Source organism: Hibiscus syriacus, unplaced genomic scaffold, assembly GCF_006381635.1.
Source record: "Hibiscus syriacus cultivar Baekdansim isolate YM2019G1 unplaced genomic scaffold, ASM638163v2 tig00110458_pilon, whole genome shotgun sequence".
NCBI lineage: Eukaryota > Viridiplantae > Streptophyta > Magnoliopsida > Malvales > Malvaceae > Hibiscus > Hibiscus syriacus.
The window spans coordinates 992034-1014358 of NW_024062745.1; the positions used below are offsets into that span (position 1 = coordinate 992034).

The 22325-nt window shown below is 34.2% G+C and overlaps 1 pseudogene; it reads left to right on the forward strand.

The window, feature by feature from the left end:
* The first annotated feature begins 917 nt into the window (after positions 1–917).
* LOC120126526 lies at positions 918–22325 on the forward strand (annotated as a pseudogene).

A 22325-nucleotide genomic window follows, 5' to 3' on the forward strand; every position in this document is an offset into this window, starting at 1 on the left:
GTGATTTTTTTTATATAACGATATCCAATATATTAATCGACTAATCTGTATGGGTAGCGCAGAGGCAAGAACAACCCTCCCAATCCAATTTACTCCATGTGCAATCGCTAGAATTCAAACTCTTGACCTTGCTTAAGGAATCTAGTATCTTATCCCACTAGATCAACTAGTTGTCGATATAATTTTTAGTGTTGTGATATCATAATAATGGATAAAGAATGAATGGAACGAGAATAATAATGATAAAAGAACATCGGGTAAAAGAATACATAAAAATTAATTTAGATAATTAAACTTGAACAATGTTATAGCAATTTTTAATAATAAAATTAAGGTTTAATTGTAAAATAAATGTTAAATTATATATTTTTATTTTATTTTTTAAATTTGATTAAAATATATGTCTAATATTTTATTTTATAATTATTTTAATGTGTTACACCCTTTAACAAGATACTATATCAAGATACTATATCAATTTATAATTTAAAAATATTTTTTATTTAAATGATTTTAATTTTTTATTTTTGTCAAATTTTAAATCTAATCATAATTGTACGTAGAGGAGAAGGGAATAAGAGATTAGGGGAGTTAAGAAGAATGCTCTTAGTAGGTTTGGAATTCACTGGTCTAGTGGGATGAGACACTAGATCCCTAAAATAAGATCAAAAGTTTGAATCCTCGCTATTGCGAATAGAGTAAACTGGGTTGGGAGAGTTGTCATTGCCTCTACTATATTCGATATAGATTAGTCGATTAATAGATTATATTCGAGTGATTATAAAAAATATTACATTTATAAATGATTTTTAAATTGTATATGTAGGTAGATTCGCCATCATTTTCAGCCTTAACTGTATTTTTTTTTCTATATTTAGCTTCCATTACTGAATCCTTCCTTAAAGATTTATCGAAACAGAACCTCACCTATGAGATGGATATTTTTCATTCACTTTCATCAACTTCAACCATTTTCGCTTCAATAATCTTTCTTTCCTCGTTTATATGGATATTCAAGAACACTTCGAAGGTGTTGAAGAGAAAGGGGGAAGCACCAGAAGCTGGAAATTCATGGCCTGTAATCGGCCATCTCCACCTCCTAAGAGGACCCAAATCAGCCCACATAATCCTCAGCGAAATGGCTGATAAACACGGGCCAATCTTCACCATCAAGATGGGTGTTCACAGAGCTTTGATTGTCAGCGACCATGAAACTGCCAAAGAGTGCTTAACCATCAACGACAAAGCCTTTGCCTGTCGTCCTTCCACGCTTGCCATGAAGCTCTTGAGTTACAACCACGCCATGTTTGGGTTCGCCCCATACGGAAATGAATGGCGTCAACTGCGCAAAATCTCCACTATTGAGCTCCTCTCCAACTACCGCCTCGAACGACTCAGACATGTCCGAGAATCCGAGATCAAAACCTCGCTGAAAGAGTTATATCAGCTATGGGACGAGAAGAAAGATGGAGCCGACAACGTTTTAGTGGATATGAAGAAATGGTTTGAGAATACAACTCTTAACGTGATTCTGAGGATGATAGTAGGGCAACGGATTCCGATTTCGGGAAATGATGCAGAGAGTGAGACATGAAGAAAGCGTTGCAGGAGTTCTTGAACTGAGTGGGAAATTGGGATATCAGATGCGCTGCCATATTTAGATGGTTGGATATCGGGGGAGACGAGAGGCTGATCATGAAAGTAAGAAAAGAACTAGACCAAGTAGCCAGGGATGGTTACAAGATCACAAGCGAAAGAGATCATCAACTCTTACATCCAACGAAGATTTCATGGATGTTATGCTTTCAATGGGCATTGAGACTGAGAAACATGATGCCGATACCATCAACAAAGCCACCTGCCTGGTTCGTATATTAATTATAGTTGCAAGAATTTTGAAACATTTTCAACTATTTCTGACATGGATTTCGTTAATATCGCAGGGTCTGACCTTAGCAGCTTCAGATACAACAATGGTGGCACTGACATGGGCTATGTCTTTACTACTCAACACAAGGATGAACTGAGGAAGTTACGGGAAGAGTTAGACATTCATGTCGGAAAGACAGACTGGTCCAAGAATCGACATTAAGAGTTGGTCTATCTTAAAGCAATCATAAAAGAAACACTGCGTTTATATCCCGCCGGACCACTTGGGGTGCCCCATGAATCCATGGAAGACTGCACGGTTAGTGGCTACCACATTCCCGCAGGAACCCGATTGTTCATCAATATTTCTAAAATTCATCGCGACCCACGAGTGTGGTCAGATCCTTGTGAATTTCGGCCCCAAAGGTTCCTATCAACCCACAAAGATTTGATTTTAGAGGCCAGAACTTCGAGCTGATTCCATTCGGGAGTGGTCGGAGAATGTGCCCCGGAGTTCGTTTGCGGTTCAAGTATTGGAATTCGTACTGGCTAGTGTGGTGCAAGGATTCGAGCTGAAGACGCCATTGGACGAAGCAGTTGATATGAGTGAAAGCCTTGGAATGACGAACTTGAAAGCCACTCCCCTTCAACTTCTCATAACTCCACGCCTTCCTTCTCCTTGCTATTAGCCTTTTCAAGCCGCCCTTCTAAAAATTTATAAGTGCGACATATTTAGATTTCTTTATATATTTCTTATTAAAAATCCATTCTCGGAAAGTTGAGTTCGTCTCTCCGACTTCATTAACAGGCCATAAAAGGAAGGAAGAAAGGCATCAACGATAATATGGTCCTGAAAAGAATCATCAACCACTTTGTACTGGCTGGCCACTGATGAATAAAGTCCAAATATGTTGAAATGGGGCTGAAATTGTCTATTACAGCTCTTACTTTAAATAGAACCATAAAAACAAGATTATGTTTATGTGGACACACATGCTCTTCCTTTACATGGAAGGGAGAAGATCTCTAATGGTTTCCATTAAAGAATTTGTGAGCGAAAACAAGACATAATAAGATCAATTTAAACCAAACACATATATCAGAGATAAGATTCAATGTGGTTTGTTCTTACCTATTTTCATGGATTAGAATAACATAATCATGGCAAAACGTCTTAAAAAGAGAGACAAATCCTCTTTTAAAGTGATGTTTCACCCAAAATTTGTCAATTTAATAAAATTAAAATAACAAAGTCGGTCTACTTACTAGAGAAAACAGAACCCAGGTTTATTACATGTGGAGAAAAGTTAATAGCCTATAACGCTTATACCATGAAAAAATAATAAGATTTGTTAGTAAAAATGAAAAAAATATATAAATTCAAGCTTTAATTTAATTAGTGATCTCTTAAATAAAAACAAACTCTGTTTAATATTTATTTAAAGATAAATTTTAATCATTGATATTAAATACTCAATCTCTAATATTTTTAATACTTAAACCCCAAATCTTAAAAATTAACAATAATTCTAATGGGGTTTTTGGAAGACTTCAAACATCTTTTTTTTAGATTCTTTTCTCTATATTCTCTTTATTTTGAAAAGAGATGTTCTCTGTTCCCTTTATTTGAATTTTATAATATTTTATTATTTTTAATATATATATTTAAAAATTTATAATATTAAATACTTTTAAGTATTTTTCATTTTTTATATTTAATATTTTATAATTTTTTAAAATTCTAAATACTTTTAAAGTATTTTTAACTTTTTAAAGGTTTTTCATTTATTTTATTTTTTTTATAATTTTTAGTTTAAAAAAACTACATTTCCCTATTTAAAAAAACAATTTAATCATCAACTTTTTCAGAATTTCAATTACGTCCCTTTATTATATTGTCATTTATATGTAGACTGTTATGTCACTGGTACAAATTATCTCATCAATTACGCGCCTTCAGTGGTGTGTTTTACAATGTGGATCAGATATATAACAGTGTTTTACTGCAGATATATTATGGCCATCGCTATTCCACATGTTCAAGACTTCGTTCGAAGTCCGGATTCTATCATTCTTTACTGATTAGTGGTAAGTGTTCTGCTTTTGTGCTTTCCAGTATCTATTCTCATAGATATGCACAGGGTTCATTTTGATCAAGAGCTGAGGTTGCAGTGCTGTTCTAGCTTCTGCTTGGTTGCACGCATGTTAATTTGTTTAATACTTAAGGGGGATGATAGTTGTATTAAAGTTTGTTTCCTTTGGTTGGGTCTTCAGGAGTTGTTCTTGGTTGGGGTGTTTTCGGTCTTGGTGTTATAGGATATATGTTGTTTGATATTATCCACCTCAAGATGCACTCTTTTTCCTCTATATAGATTTAGAGAAATTTTTTAAAGAGGTTTGTGAGGTGGAGTATTTTGTGATCAAATAATACAAAGTAACCTTCTTTAAAAAAAAAAAACATATGTGGTACTTCATTCTCTTATCTCATTTTAATCTATTTTATCCACCCATTTTTTAATATATTTTCTCTTAAATTGTATTTTATTCTAATATATAATTTGACACTTCAACTCGGCCTCAAGATTTATTATGATATTTAAATTTAGTTTTTTTTATTTAAATTAGCATCTTAAATTGACGTATTAGTTCAAAATAAATATTTATAAAATTTTCATCAGGTTGAATCAATAAATTAAGTTCACATATTAATTTACTCAAAAAGATAAGTCAATTGTCTAATTGGACTAAAAAAGTATGTATAAAATTAAATCTTAAATTAAGTTTAACTATTAAATTGGACCAAATTTACATCCATAGTACAAACACTTCAACTTCCCAACTTTCCTCAAACTGATTTAAATTTGTTATCTTAAATTAATATTTTAATTCTAAAATAAATCTTAAATGAATACTTTATATCAATAAAATATTATAATAATCAATTAAATTATAATACATGACACAACTATTCATCATTGAATTCAAGCATTTCATTATTTTAAAAAAACAATCCTTTCAATATAATAAGGCTGATTGAAGATACAACTACATGAATTGACTAGATATTTGTGGGATTAATGTATGTTGTTGCGAGGGATACTAAAAGTTTTGTCGTGTTGAAACTTTTCTCCGTCTTTTTAGCACCACAAGCTTTTAACTCTGCCTTCTTAGGACCACAAGCTTTTAACTCTGCCTTCTTAGGACCACAAGCTTTTAACTCTGCCTTCTTAGAACCACAAGCTTTTAACTCTGCCTTCTTAGGACCACAAGCTTTTAACTCTGCCTTCTTAGGACCACAAGCTTTTAACTCTGCCTTCTTAGGACCACAAGCTTTACGGTGGTTTTTAGAGTTTACAATAAAAAAATTATAAAATTTATAATGATTTTAGCTACAACCGAATATGTGATAAAAAATAATGTTAATATATATAACCTAAAAAGTTATATTTTTAATGAGATTTTTATTTACAACTTATTTATGTCATTTTCAACCTTATATTAATAAGATATATTTTATACTCTTCACAAAAATCTTACCCAATTAAAGGTTCGCACAAGAAGTCAACGTCCTTGATATAAGATAAGATGTTAAGACAAATATCAACAAAAAAAAAGACGTTATTATATATAACCCCCAAGTATTCTTTTGGAGAAGTATCACCACACTAGATTTGTTAGAAAAATACCCTAAACTGTACACATAGGACTAATTCACGTCTAAGCAGCGAGAGGAAAGGCCTCACTTTGTACATGTCGTGAGGTACGTCCAACGTGGAAACATTTTTCAGAGAATGTAATTTAATATTAGTATTAATGACCTCACGTTGTGTAGAACGCGAGGTTCACGAGATATTGAAATGTCCCGAGAAATTTATCGCATGTGATATTTAACATACCTCGTGTTTTCCAATACGCGAGGTATTTAGTTTTTCAGCCCAAATCACAAGTGCTTATAGGCATGTTCGAGTATTTAATCTCAAATTTTTCGTAATTTATAAGATTAGAGATATATTATTTAAATTTATCTTTAAGTTGAAGTCAATATCAAGACATACGAGATATTGTAAGCGAGTTAAAAATCGCGTAAAAATGGTTCCAAAGCTTGTTTTGTGCATGAAGAAAATGCTAAAATGGTATGACATACATATTCGAGGGGTTTTTTTGGGTAGTTAATTTGAAAAATCTCGTAATTTATAAGATTATAGGCGTAGTATTGTAACTTATATTTCAATTAAGAGTAATATCGACACGCACGAGACATTAAAATCGGATAAAAATCACGTTCAAAATGATTTCAAAGCTTGGTTTTTTACATGAAGAATATGCTAACATGGCTTGATAGGCATGTTCGAGGCAGGGTAAAAATCATATTGTTGAATGATAACTTAAACAAATTAATAATTAAAACTTAATTAATAATTTAAACAAATTTAGCCATTATATTCGATTCGATTATACAATTGAAACATAAAAATGTATTCGTTTAAAACAAACTAATCGATATGAGGGCATGATCGATTAAGACATTTGTTCTTGGAGTGTCCGAGATTCCTACAAATATTGCATAGCTTTGGATGTCCGATTCTTTCTCAATGTTCGACCAAATACTCATCATAGTAAATCCTCATTGAACGTGAACGACCTTTTTTTGGCATTGTAGTGTAAAATATGGTAGTATTATAGACTCGTCATCAACTTCATCTAGATCCCTTTCGTTTCCAAAAGAACGAGACTCGTACTGATACACATTGAATAATGTTTCAGGTAAGTATATGGGATTAACAAATTGCATGTAGTCAATCCGTACATAAGAACAATTAGCAATGGCGTGTAAACACGGGTATTTGAATGTTTGGAATACTCCGCAATCGCATGTTCTATCACGTAGATTAACAACTTATGCATTGTGTTTGATGCCTTCAAATGGCCTTGAATAATCTGAAACACGAAATTTATATTGTTTGCGTGAGACACATTTCGCATTCATCACGTTTTACTGTTGTAGAAAGGTTTTCAATTTTTTTGGAGGTATAGGTAGATTCTGTGGCCACATGCAATCCAGTCAACTGCTTGCCTTCCCAATGTTACAAATAGGTTGCAAACTGATAATATGTAGCTTTGACAACGGAAATGATAGGCAAATGTAGCACTCCCTTCAGTAATGAATTGATCGCCTCAACCAAGTTCGTTGTCATGTAACCATATCGTCTATCCCCATTAAATGATATAAGTCATTTCTCCCTCGGTATTTTAGCAAGGTAGTTATAGCCTTCTTGATTCTTATGTCTCAATTTTTGATACAACTCATCAACCTCACATACGTAATGTTTGTGGCCTGTCCATTAAAATAAAACATTTAATTATAAATAATAAATGAAAAGATATCTAAATCCTAAAAAAGTAAAAGACATGCTCATTCAAAACACCATTAAGTGTTCATCTTTGTTCTTAAACTTTTTCAAATAATTTGCAGTAGTATGGCATAAACAATGTCAGTGATAAATATGTGGAGCTTGCCAAAATGGTCCCATACGCTCGATTGTGTATCTGATCGATGTGCCTCTGTCAGAAATAAGACATCACTCCAGAACGCTCACGCAAAACTTGTGATAGATATGGGGAGGTTACCAAGACGGTCTCATACGCTCACGTAAATTGATTTTATGGGGGTTTTTCAAAATAATAATATGATTATTTTATGAATAAAGGTCTCGTGTTTTGCAAGTAACGAGGTCAATTATGTCACGTTAGATTTTATTTGAGTCAAATTTAACGTATCTCACATACTGTATAACGTGAGTTACTATATGAAACATTGGATATTATTCATTTTAAAGCGTTGTGCCTTTTCAACAAACCTTGCATATTGGGAAACATGAGTTCCATCGATTCCCCTCTTCGAGAATGATGCAAGGATTGTTATAAATAAGGGCCCATTTTGGAAGGTTTCTTAAACCTATTTCAAACCAAAATGGTAAAGAAAATATATTTTAACATTGTCAAATTATTCGAGATAGAAGTGTTATAAAAAATTATTGTACATGTTGCTTTTAATTCTATCGTCGATTTCATCAACAAGCGGTTAATTTTCAAGAGTTTTCATGAAACTACGGATTAGAATTACATTTTTCAGAACTTTTTAATGAAAAATTTTGGCGTCGTGCGTGGAATCAAGCCGAGAAGATGTTTCACAAAAGATGCCTTACTGTTAATAATCATGAAGCTTTATATAGAGAATGCATGTTTAATTATTTTAGTGGAAGAAATTCAGAGTTCAAACTACATTGTTTGAAACTAGCAGCAAATAAAGGTAATATCAACGTCATATATGTATATGGCCTTATTCTAATTTGTTTTGGGGGGCGAATTAAGGGATGAAGGGCTTCGAATCGTAAGAGCTCTCGATCTCGCAAAATAAATTTAGAAGTTAATCGTCCGGAGATGAATCTGTTTTTATGGTTAATTACGACGCTTCATCACAACATTGCCTTCCCAAAACAAATCGAAGCCTGCAATTATCCTATCAAATGTTCGTGTAATTCATACGCCAACTTTGGCAAATAAACAAATAATGAAGTTTTTAAATAAATATTTTATAAAATTTAATTGTTTAAAATATTTAAAATAATCATGGTCAAAGTTTAAAACTTTACTTTTTGAAAGTCAATAATGGAAATGCAAGCCTGATTACTGAGTAATGTTATATTGTACATGATCCGTGCTTTGGTGTAATTGTTTGTTTTTTGTTTGGGATCTTCTTCGGAGGGTAACGTCCCCATCTTGTTTCCTGATTTTTTTTTCTATTTGAGTTCTTTTTCGAATGATAACGTCTCCATCCTGATTTCTGTCTTCTGTTGGGGTTTCTCTTTGGAGGGTAGCGTCCACATCCTATTTTTTAGTCGGATTCCCTTACAAAAGGTAACATACGCATCCTGTTAGTCCGAAACGAAAAGTAAGGTTATGAACATCTATTGTGATATTTTGATGCTAAAATATCTGGATTTTATTATTGAACAATTATTATGCTATTTAGTGCATCGTGCTTGAATTATTTTTGTTCTAATATTATTATTTGATTGCACTTAGAGGACACAATGAGTTTTATAGCTCACTCTGTTTTTGTCTTTCATTTTTAGGTTATCTAAACGTAGGATTGATTTGGTTGTTGGAAGTGTAGTCTCAAATTTTATATTATATGAGCTTAAATATTTATTTTCAACCTCTTTTAACTGTTATATTCGTTTATTTCTAATATTATATTTCGTAAATGTTTTAAAAAATGATTTATTACATAATTTTTGTTCGTAGGCCATTTAAGGGATTATAAATTTTGTCCACATAAATTAAGATTCTTTTTCCTAAAAAAATCAAGGCGGCTAAATTAAAATCTTTTATGTTGATATCGACTAGTATCAAATAGGAAATATGAATTTAATTTCATGATTTAATTTTATAACTAAGTATTTTTTTATCTAATTTGACATTCGAATTTAACATCAAGATTCTATTTGATATTTAATTTTTTTAGTCCAATTAAGCATCTGATTTGTCTTTTTAGATATACTGATATCTAAACTTAATTTCTTGATTAAAAATTATAAAATTCTATTTAAGTCAATATATTAAACAAAAATATTAATTTGAATAAAAAAATTAAATTCAAATGTTAAAATGAACGATAAAACCAAATTTAAATATCAAATTATATATTTACCATATAAAATAAAACAAAATTTAAGGAAAAATATATTTAAAATTTGGGTGGCTAAAATCGATTCAAATGATATACGGCTGAATGAAGTCCACACTCAACATAACGATGCAATATATATATCACTCAATTAAAATATAATTATAAATAAATCATTAGCTATTAAATATTAGACGAGAATAATTACTTAGTGATTTTCTCGATATATCACATTATATTTCCTGATTAGACACTGTTAAGACTATATTTTCTGATCTAACACCCTTTTCAGAAAGACACAGTTCCTACAACGCGCTTTACACTAATTTGCTATCACGTGGGGTAAAGCGCGCCCCCTGAAGAGCGCCTTATACTGACATGATATACACATGTGCACAGGGGGTATAGCGCGGTGCAGGGGCCGCACCTTACCCCATAATCTGCCACGCGCCAGTAAGGCACGCCCCCTGCGACGCGCCTTGGGTATAATTACCCACCTACCCCGACGTTTCACCCCCCATCCCTCCCTATAAATACTCTCATCCTCAATCACTTTCATCACACCAAATTCTCTCAACTTCTCTCAAATACTCTTATAATCTCTGTCTAAGGTATATTTTATTATATTTTTAATATTTTGTATTTAATTTATTTAAGTATTTAATTTTTTAATATTTTATTTAATTAATTTTTTGCAGAAATAAAATGGAAGACGGTCTACTTCGCTTGGATAGAAATCATATATCTCGACACTTTGCTGATACGGTAACATTTTAACGTTTTAATTTAATTTAAATTATTAGTAATTATTTGTTGATTTATTTAATGCATGATTATTAGATTAAGAATTAATTTTTGTAATTATTTAATTTTAGGAGAAAATTCGTGTATTAGATCCATTCATTAGGAATCTTAAGTTAGTGATACCTAGCAGTGTCTTGCCGTATTTAGTAGAGGATGGATTCGGTTACATAGGTAGATATCAGGGTCACTGTAAGATAGAACCAGACCTTATTTCTGCCTTAGTAGAGCGGTGGAGGCCGAAGACCCACACATTCCATCTTTCGTGCGGAGAGTGCACGATTACACTTGAGGATGTTGCTATGCACCTGGGGCTTTCGGTGGATGGAGATATGATATCGGGGATCACGCAGGGTTCCTGGACTGCTTTGTGTCAGGATAATCTAGGACGTGTCCAGGAAAGTTTTAACGGTGGTCGGATACCTTTAAATTGGTTAGATGCCAATTTTCGGGAGTTGAGCGAGGACGTGTCAGATGATGAAGTTAAAATGTATGCACGGGCATGTATACTACAGCTGATAGGAGGGTTGTTGATGTCGGACAAATCGCGCAACCAAGTTCACTGTATATGGTTGCGACATCTTGTCGACTTTCGTCTGGCCGGATCACTCAGTTGGGGCTCGGCAGTTTTGGCTTTTTTGTACAGGGAGATGTGTCGAGCCACTGACTACAGACGTAATGCTATCAGCGGATGTCTCCTCCTACTGCAATCTTGAGCATGGTATCGATTGCCCTTTTTATGTCCCCTTGTGAAGAATCCATTCGTATTTCCCGCTACTCTTGAGGTAATTATAAAACTGATTGCGTATATTAATCATTTTATATAACGTATAATAAAAAAATCTTGAATAGGTGGTCGACTGATAGGAAAAATCATCAGGAGCTACCTGATGATTCAGAAAAAATTAGGGTGTTCATCGATCAGAAGGCTGTCACAAATGTATGAATTTTAATGTTTAACATCGATTTTAGATTATAGTTATATAATTATATTATTATTTTGATAAAAATTATATATATTTGTTTTAGTTTGAATGGGTGTCATATTATAATGATGATGTGAGGACGGTGATCCCACTTGAGTTGAGGGGCCCATTAGATGTTTTGATGGTGATGGTCCCTTTCATCTGTTATACGACCGTCGAGTGGCACTCTACTGATCGCGTGCTCCAATAATTTGGTTGTTTTCAACCAATTCTGGAAGCACCTCGCAATATGGATGAGTTACATAGTACAGATAGTCACGGCAAGACCGATACAGATTGGCTGGTGAGGCATCATGAGTGGGTCATGTTGTGGGAGGATCGACATCGGTGTATTCCCCGTAGAGAGCCCATTTTTTATCATCTTTTGATGGTTAGTGACGGTTATTATGACTGGTTCAATAGAAACGGGAAACCGTTTCTGCTTCCCGATGATGCATGAGGGTGGACCTTTCCACGACGTAGACAGATACGTTCACCGACACAACACCATTATCCCCCGACTCATGGACGGAGAGCAGGTGCTTCCGGTTCATTCTCAGCTGTACCAGCAGGACCTTCAGAGCAGCCACTGTTTGCAGCGACTTACATACTGCAACCATATGTTATGCCGCCACCGCCATTCCCTTACCTGATGTCGCCGTCGCCACCATCACCTGGTTTTATGACCCCGTCGCCGCCACCTTCATAGAGTTATATGACCCCTCCTGGAGGTTATTATGGGTCTATGTTTGCAGATCCAACTTGGGGTTCATATATTGGATATTTGGTGGGTTCAGCCTCATCACTCATGGCCGCAGTACAGACACCTCCTGTACAGTTTTCACACTCAACGATGTCTGGGTTTTATGAGTTTTCCCAGTTTTCGCAGGCCGGAGGGATAATCAGTCATACACCTCCAGGGTCCTTATTCTATGGAGGTGCTTCATCGTCATCAGCTCCTCATCAGCAAAATTTAGCTGCTCAGGATGACGACGACGATGATGATGGCGATGATGATGACAGTGAGGAGTCACAACCAGTGATACGAAGAAATCCTCCTCGAGACCGACAGTCACCGCCCTACGGTACACATTCGCGTCGCATGCATCGATAGATTTTGTTTTTTTAATATATTTTGTATTTAGTACTTTTTATTGTAGTTGTTTATTGGACTTTTTTATTGTAATTTTTTTATTATTTATCATTTAATGCTTACTTTAATTCTTTAATATGGTTGGATTTATTTTAATTTATTTTGATAAATTTGTTGGACTTTTTGTTAATTTATTTTGCTTAATTTTGTTTATTACCATTTAATATTAGTTATTGTAATTTGGTTATCATTTACCATTTAATACTTATTGTATCGTTAATATCAATTATTTATTAATATAACGCCAACATCCAATCTCGTATAATTATATCATTTTTTTAATCTTCATCAGCGGTTATCGAATAACATTAACTTGAATTAAATGCAAATTAAAGTACAATAATTATTAATTGATAAACAACTACATCATTTCCTCATCAATTGTTACTTGATGACAACAGAAGTGGACATGTTTTTCTAGTGTGTCCTGAGTTTCTACAATGTCCACATCTTCTATCTTGTCTAGATCTTTCTCGAATATCCATATCGCAATGAATTCGATTGGATTTTGGATGACCACACTCCCTCAATAAACTCGGATTTGGTACAATCGGAAGCCAATCTTGAACCTCGTCAGGGTCTTTGTCATTAACTATGGGGGGAACTCAAATTCGTATACCTTAAAAACTTCAGATAGTAGGTATACGTGATCTGAAATGATACAAATTTTTTCCCTCGTGATAACATGTGCACGTAAATTTCGGAGGAAAAAAGCCCAATAATCTATATATTCTCATTCGATAAGAGCAAAAGCAACTAGAAGAATGTTGTGATTGTCATCTTGGACAACTTCCAATAATAAAACTTGCTTGTATTTTCCATACAAGAAAGTCTCGTCGATCTGGACCACATGCTTGCAGTATTTGACAGCATTAATGCATTGTGGGTAAGTCCAAAAAACCCGGTAGAATTGGCATCGATCGCGGAGAACTTGATCATTATGGTATGCATAGGAGGTTTCGAAGTCCATAATTGTCCCAGGATTCAACCTCGGCACCAGCCTAAACCATCCTGGAAGTTCATTGTAAGATGCATCTCATTCACCATGAAGTTTGATAATGACATTTTGTTTTGCCAACCAAGCTTTTTTATAGGAGACAGTGTACCCATACTACGATTGTATAGCTGAAATCAACACAACAACAACTATATGAGAGCTTGCTTTTACCATGGGTATGATATCCTGGCATATCACTTCAGAGTCCAAGTTGGGATGATCTTGGTTGACCCCTCCAGCACAACATGTGTGAGGACCGTTGTATACTGTTAGTTCCCATATGTTGTTTTTCTTCTTCTTCTTCGATACGCGAACCATTCAATTGCATCCGTTTTCGCGTCGGGCACAGTAGCATACATATTTTTTTGTCGTGGAGCGGTCGACTCTCGATTGAACAGAATTACATATATTGTAATTTTTTATAGCCATCATCGCTTCTTCTTTGCTTGAAAACTCCATACCTAAATATAACTCACCATTATTTATTGATGAGTAATATCCATAGTCACCGAGATGAGGTATAGCCGCAAATTCTGGACCATACATTGCACCATAATCAGTTTCATACATGTGTGTTGGAGGGTCAGTTTGTGTCACATTTGCTGGAACTTCATCCATATCATCATCATCATCGAAGTTGAATTACGGTGATTCTAGGTGAATGAATAGTCCAGTCTCAGCACCATCCACACCAGGCTCACGAAATGGTTCTTCTGGTGGAGATGATGGTTCCTCTATGCTCTCCACAATTAGGTCGAAGAACCTACTACTTGCACGCCTTCCCCTTGAACTGGAAGGCATATCGACATTCAGATCGAAAAAGCTCACAGTCGAATACCTTCCCCTGGAGCTTGAAGCCATCGTGTCAAATGGAAACTGCACAGATTGTTGCGTCGATGGCATCTCCATATTAAGGTCAAAGGGATTTGCAGATGAATGTCTTCCCCTTGAACTGGACGCGATGTTACCATACAGATTGTTCGTCGACCCACCTCGGTACATATCGTAAGGAGTTGCGGATGAATGTCTCCCCATTATGACATTAAAATCATTACACATTACTGTCGTCGGGCTGTCAACTTGATCAACTTGTTCAGCCAGCCCATAGTGAGAGCTTAATGATTAACCCCGAACAACACGCACTTGAATAAAATTTGCATACATCTTAATATTGGCGTCTGAATAATTACTTTGAGCTTCAACCATCATTTTAACATCAGCATTGTTCAAAAGTTTGAACGCTGTATAAGTTAATGACAACAATAATGTTGGAAATCTGTACTGCAACGACGAAATTCTTCTACTACTTCCAACATGAATCTTCCTCGAAATCTTCGTTATCAGCTCCTCAAGAGTTATGTTTCTCTTCAATGATATTTTCACACGCTCATTTGATACGAAAACAACGCCGGTTTCATCTTCTCGAATTTCACCATCATAATAAATAATAGTTGAAAGTCGCGTCATTCTTTGAGTTTAAAAGTACGACAATATTATATCTACAAAAAAACAACTGAAACAATACTGATTAAATAAATAATATATGAACGAAAATATAACACAATAAAATTTTTACTCATAAACGTAAATAATTTAAATAATATAATTTTATATTATTACATATACCGCAAAACTATTTCGAAGAATATTTTCGTTTTCTAATTTTACAAACACATAAATTAATTGACAACAATTAGTATAATATTTTTCAAATAATCATAATAAACAATAAGTATAATAAAAAACTTTATCACAAAATTACCTTTTAACGAAAAATCGCACGAACTTCTGAATCAAATATGAGAAGATTGTCGGATTGTTGTAATATTTTTTTTCTAATCGAGAGGAGATGTAAGGAGTTACTCGGGGGAAGGGTATTTATAGCCGGGAAAAGCTACAAGACGTGGTACCTGCACCGCGCCTTACATAATTATATCAGATAAAGCTAAGGCGCGGCCCCTGTTCCGCTCCTAATATAATTGTGTTAAAGGTAAGGCGCGGAGTACACAGATTCACGGTTTGTCGAGACGATGATTCTGTTGTGTTCGTTGCCTCCCTATTACAAACACATAGTAACTACTCTTACATATGGGAAAGAGACTATCAAAGTTGAGAAGATTACTACAGTCTTGTTGGCTCACAACCAGTGGAAGCAGAATGCAGGGGAAAGCTCTCAAGCTGATAGCTTATATATCAAGGGTAATCGAGACCATGGACGGAAGCCAGAGAAGGCAAAGTCTGGGAAGCGAAATTTCATATCTAAATCTAGGGATAAGAAGACAATTCACTGTTACAAGTGCAAGGAGATGGGATATATGAAGCGAGACTATCCGAAGTTGAAAAAGCAGACTGATGAGAAGCGTGATGACTCATCTAAGTCTGTGAATGTGGTCGAGGATGACAATTTTGATTGCAATGAGGGTGATATGCTCTCTATTTCAACGACTCAATTGACAGACGCTTGGATTATTGATTATGGATGTTCTTATCACATCACGCCAAATAGGGAATGGCTTTCAACATACATGTCGGTTAATTCTGGTTCTATTTATTTGGGTGATGATTGATGTTGCAATATTATTGGTATTGGTGATGTCGGAATTAAGATATATGATGGTTTTGTTCAGACGATGTATAGTGTTCGACATATCCCAGATTTGAAGAAGAATTTAATTTCTTTGGGCACTTTGCACAAGAATAGTTTTATCCCTAAAGCTGATGAGAATAGGGAAACCATTCAGATTGTTAAAGGAGCTTTGACTGTGATGAAAGGAAAGATGACTGCAGGGAATATTTACAGATTGTTAGGGAGTACCGTTGTAGGTGGAGTTCATTCTGTTGAGTCCTGTGATGATACTATTAAACTGTGGCATATGTTTCTTGCTCATCTTAGTGAATGTGGTATGGCTGAATTACATAAAAGAAATCTGTTGCATGGTATTAAAAGCTATAAGCTCGATTTTTGCAAATATTGTGTTCTTGGTAAACAAACTAAAGTTCGTTTCAAGACTGTGAAGCACACAACTGAAGGGATTCTTGATTATGTGCATTCTGATGCATAGGGCCTTCCACGACATCGTTTTTGGGTGGATATAGGTATTATGTTACTTTTATTGATGATTTTTCACGGAAAGTTTGGGTGTATTTTTTGAAACCAAAGTATGACGTTTTTGAGAAGTTCAAGCTGTGGAAAGTTGAGGTAGAAAACCAAACAGGACGAAAAATCAAGTGTTTGCGGTCTGAAAATGATACGGAGTACACAGATTCACGGTTTCTAAACTTCAGTAAGGAGCATGGGATTAAGAGGAATTTTACAATGCGCAAGACACCACAACAGAATGATGTTGCGGAACGGATGAACATGTCATTGAATGAAAGAGCCAGATGTTTGCGGTTGAATGTGGAGCTTCCCAAACACTTCTAGGTTGAGGATGTTAATATGGCGTGTTATCTTATCAATAGATCGCCAAGGGCATTATTGGTTAGGAAAGTTACAGAAGAGGTATGGACTGGTCATGATGTTACTTTTGATCACTTACAAATTTTTGGTTGTTCTGCATATGTGTATGTACCTGCTGATGAGAGATCCAAACTTGATGTAAAGTCGAAGGAGTGCATTTTTCTGGGTTACAAGAAATGTGTCAAAGGATTCAAGTTCTGGGATCCAGTTGCGAAGAAAATTGTGATCAGTAGAGATATTGTTTTTTATGAACAACCCATGTTGCAGCAGAAGAAAGACACGTCAGTGGTAGATTTCGAGCAGTTTTTCAGTTGAGAAAATAGAAACTTCTCAACCGAATTATGGTGGTTCCGCTGCGTTTGATTTGCAGGATTATAGTCTCACCAAAGACAGGCTGAGACAGACGAATATAAAGCCTCCGAACATATTAGGTTTTGAAGACTTGGTCCCTTTTGCACTTACTGTTAGCAGTGATGATCCAGTTACTTTTCATGATGCTGTTACTAGTCAGGAAAATGACAAGTGGATGACTGTCATGGTTAAGGAGATAAAGTCTTTGAATCACAATCGTACATGGGAGTTAGTTCACCTTCCTGAGGGTAAGAAGCCTATTGGTTGCAAATGGGTGTATAATAAGAAACCAGCAGTAACAGAAAAAAATGGGGAGAAGTTAAAGGCTCGTTTGGTAGAAAAGGGTTTTTTCAAAGCAGAAAGGAGTTGATTATGATGAAATTTTTTCTCCTGTGGTCAGGCACACTTCAATCCGAGCAGTACTTGCATTGGTGGCTAGTTGCGATTTACATTTAGAGCATATGGATGTTAAAACTATTTTTTTGCATGGTGATTTAGAGGAGCAAATCTACATGCAGCAGCCTGAAGGTTTCACTCAACCTGGAAATGAGCATTTAGTTTACAGATTGAAGAAATCTTTGTACGGGTTGAAACAGTCTCCGAGACAATTGTACAAACGGTTTGACTCCTATATGATCAAGATTGGCTACAAGCGATGTGAGTATGATTGTTGTGTCTATGTTAAAAGCCTTGATGATGGTTCTTTTATTTTTTATTACTGTATGTTGATGATATGTTAATTGCTGCGAAGAACATGGATGATGTTATCGGTTTGAAAACTTTATTGAGTCAGGAATTTGATATGAAAGATTTAGGTGCTGCAAAGAAAATTCTTGGAATGGAAATTTGCAGGAAAATAGACTCAAGGAAACCGTGGCTATCTCAACAGGGTTATGTTGAGAAAATGCTAGAAATGTTTGCGATGAGCAGCGCAAAACCAGTGAGCACTCCATTGGCGAATCACTTTAAGCTCTCATCGGAACAGTGCCCTAAGACAAATAAGGAAGCTGGAGATATGGAAAAGGTTCCATATTCTAATGTTATTGGCTGCTTGATGTATGTAATGGTATGTACTCGTCCTGATTTAGCTCATGTTGTTAGTCAAGTTTATAAGTACATGTCTAAACTTGGTAAGCAACATTAGGAAGCATTAAAGTGGATCTTTAGGTACTTAAAGGGTATTGTGGGACATGGAATTGTTTTGTAGTCAGCGGGATAATCCTTTGGTTGTAGGATATGTAGATTCAGACTATGCAGGTGATTTGGATAATAGAAGATCTACGACAGGGTATGTCTTTACTCTTGGTGGAGGGCCTATTTGTTGGAAGTCTACTGTTCAATATGTTGTGGCATTATCTACAACTGAAGTTGAATACATGGCAGCGGCTGAAGCTGCAAAAGAAGCTTTATGGCATACTGGTTTAGTGAAGGAGTTGGGTGTTCAGCAAGGTGGAGTTCAATTACTTTGTGACAATCAAAGTATCATTCACTGACTAAGAATCATGTATATCGAGCTAGAACTAAGCATAGTGATGTAAGATTTCACAAGATCAGAGAGTTGGTTGCATCTGGAGAGATTTTGTTTCTGAAGGTACATACTAATGAGAATGTCGCTGATATGTTCACCAAGCCAGTTAGGACAGACAAGCTCATGCATTGCTTGGACTTGTTGAATGTTTCGAGTTGTTAAAGAAGTAAGGTAACCCAACCCACATTGAATGTTTCCTAGTTTCCTAAGGGGTAGAATATTCGTCAAGGTGGAGATTTGTTAGGTATGACTCATAAATATACCGGTAAAGTCTCGTAGAGGGGGTTATGATTATGTGGGTTGAGGGTGTGGGGGCTACGGCCCCGCGGTATGGTACAGGGTTATTTTTTGTAAATATGTATCTGAAAGGAGATGTAACCTAAACATGTGAGACATTGAATTGAATAAAAATTCTAGCGCCGCCTAAGACACCGAGGACGTAAGCACATTGCTGAACCTTGTTAAAATTATTGTGTTCTTTCTGTTTTCTTTACCCGATTATTCAACAATTTTTAATCCTCAAAATTTAAACAATTTATTAATTTAGTCAAAAAAATCAATAAACCTAATTCTTCATATTTAAAAATTTCACGTTTTAGTCTTTGTTCTTCTCATAAATTAATTTTTTTCCCATGTTTGTTATATTACTTTCATGTTACTTTTTTAGAATAACAATAGTTTAATATAAATTTATTACTTCATGGTAGAATTTAGATATCTAATTGTTATTTTGATTCGACGGGCTCGTTTATTTTGACAGTGTCTAAATAAAATATTAAATATATATAATTTTTCGATATGAAAAATTAAATTTATCCAATTATTTTGAATTATGACAAAATTATTAGAATGTATAAGATTTAGAGACAAAATATTATTTTATCCGACCACATTATACGTCCATTTCAATTTTAATGATTCATGTTTACAATAATATTTTTATTTAAATAGTTTATTTATAACTTTTGAAAATAATATATTTATTATTAAATCTATAATTTCTTTTTAAATAATTTAAAATAATTATAATTATAGTGTCTGAATTTTTTTAAATTATTTATAATGTACTATTCCATAAATGTTAGTGTTCGGAATCTATAATTAAACAATGTTGAGTGTAATTTATCGTAATATTTTGAAGTTTTTTAAAAGGTGGTTTCTCACTCTTTTAAAAGGGCTTCCACGTCCATGTAGGGCGTTGGAAAAAAAATTCTCATATAGGGTTCTAATCAAATTATTTCTTGAATTGGGGTGTTCGTTACAGTGACCTCATTAGTTGTCAAGTGCTCCTTGCGACAAAGCCTCTTCTTTTGCAGCAACTCTTAACTCTTCTCTTCCCTCGCTGTTGCAGCTCTTCTCTCGCATGCGACCATGGAGGTCGTCGTGTGCTCCTGGAGACCTATAGAGGTCGCCATATACTCTTGGAGATCTATGGAGGTCACTGTAGCAATCACCCTACTTAAGCAAATAATTATTCGACTGCACTATGCGAATAATTTTTTTCCATTGCATTATTCAAACACTTTTACCATTTTAAAAGCTAGTTTTAAAAAATATATTCACACATACCGTACATTTAAACCCACACAGAGTGAGCTGTCGATAAACAACCTGGTCACGAAAAATTATTTTAGTGATTAATTATATCTTGATGTAAATAAAAAGTGATTAATTATTTAAAAATATTTTAAAATTAATAAATACAATTTATTGAAATCATAGATGAGATGACGTGATAAATTAAGATCATAAAATAAATTTTCATTGACCACCCCGTCATATCATATAACTCGGACCCTCACAAATCACAATCATTTGTAATGACATTTATGGCATTACTGAATTTTTCTAGCATATTCTTTACTTTTCAAATTATATTTCTATTTTTTTTGGTTGTATACTATTGTAACGATCCTTTAAGTTTTTTGACCAGTTAGAATGTGATTGGATTAACTTAATTTTTAAAACTTAGGGTTTAGGGAAATAAATTTTAATCCCGTTTATGTTGAACCAAAAATTCATTTCAGAACGAGGTTTGGGAGTCGATTACACGTGGGAAAGCGTAAACACCTCCACAGTGCCCATAATTGATACCAAATTGATTCTACGTCGTCTTTGTATTTGAGAATTGTAAATGTAAACCAATATTTTAAATTATGATCCACTTAAAAAGGAACTATTTTATACGAATAATCCTTGAAACACACTTCCCTTGTAGTCGAGAGATTTTCTCATAGATTCCTCATATAAATACATTACCTTGATTTTTAATAAATAATATACATTAAATAAATAGCATATTAAAAAAGAATGTAAAGTATAGGTACCAAATTAAGAATAATTTAAAATTAAACTTGCAATTTCAATAATTAAATAGTGACCTAAATGTAAAAATGTGCCTAAACTAGAGGGGCTAAAACTTAATTATTCCAAATTATTAAACCTAACATGAAAATTTTGTACAATTACAAAATCAGACTGAAAAAATTAAATTAAAAATGAAATAGTCTTTACATATGACCAAAATAAAAAAAAACGTGAGGCAAATGAGATATTAATCCATACTATTTTGTATAATGAACATGTTAAGGCAGTGGCCAAAACAAAAAAAATTAAATCTAAGGACCTAGGGATAAATCTAACACATCTCAGCATATAAACACATAGGACTAGAATAGAGCAAGTTACAATTTACCAATTAAAATCTCAAATTGAACCAAAACACAATAATGGGCAAATAGTGACTGAAATGAAATAAAAACAAATTAGTACATTGAAATCAAAAATAAAAAATGAAAGCATGGACCAAAATAGAAAAACACGAGAAATATCTAATGGTTTAAACATAATTTACCCACAAAATTATAAGCTTAAATAACTAACAACAGAAAAATGAAAAATTACTCAATTAGTGCTTTGTGTTCGAAATGAATTAGAAACAAATCATAATTAGAGACCAACATGTAAATATGCGGAAAACGTTTGGGGACTGTTGTTCGATTAATGTCCTAGTATCTAATCTACCATTTTTTGTTTTAAAACATTTTCACCCTAAAGCTTTTTTTTAAAAAAAAAAAAAACTTGAAGTCTCTCAACACACTCTATACCTTCGTGAAACCGGGGAAAAACTCCGCCACCGACCACCGCCTCGCTACCGTGCCGGCCGCCATATTCGGTGGCCGTTAGACACCAAAATTCCAACGAAGGTTCGCCTCGATGTCGGGATTCTAGATTGGACCACCGTTTCTCGTGAATCGGCTTGTAGTTCTGTCAAATAAGTTGAAGACCCTTCGACTTTCACCTCATCAATCTCCTTCGTCAGCCATTCGATCGAGCTGGCTCTAAAGTATGTCGTTCACGTCATCCCCAGGCTTCACTTCATAATATTAACAAGTTACTATATTATTTTTTGTCATTAATATTAACAAGTTACTATATCAATTAATAATTAAAAAATATTATTTCTTTAAATGATTTTAATTTTTTTATTTTTGACAAATTTTAAATATAA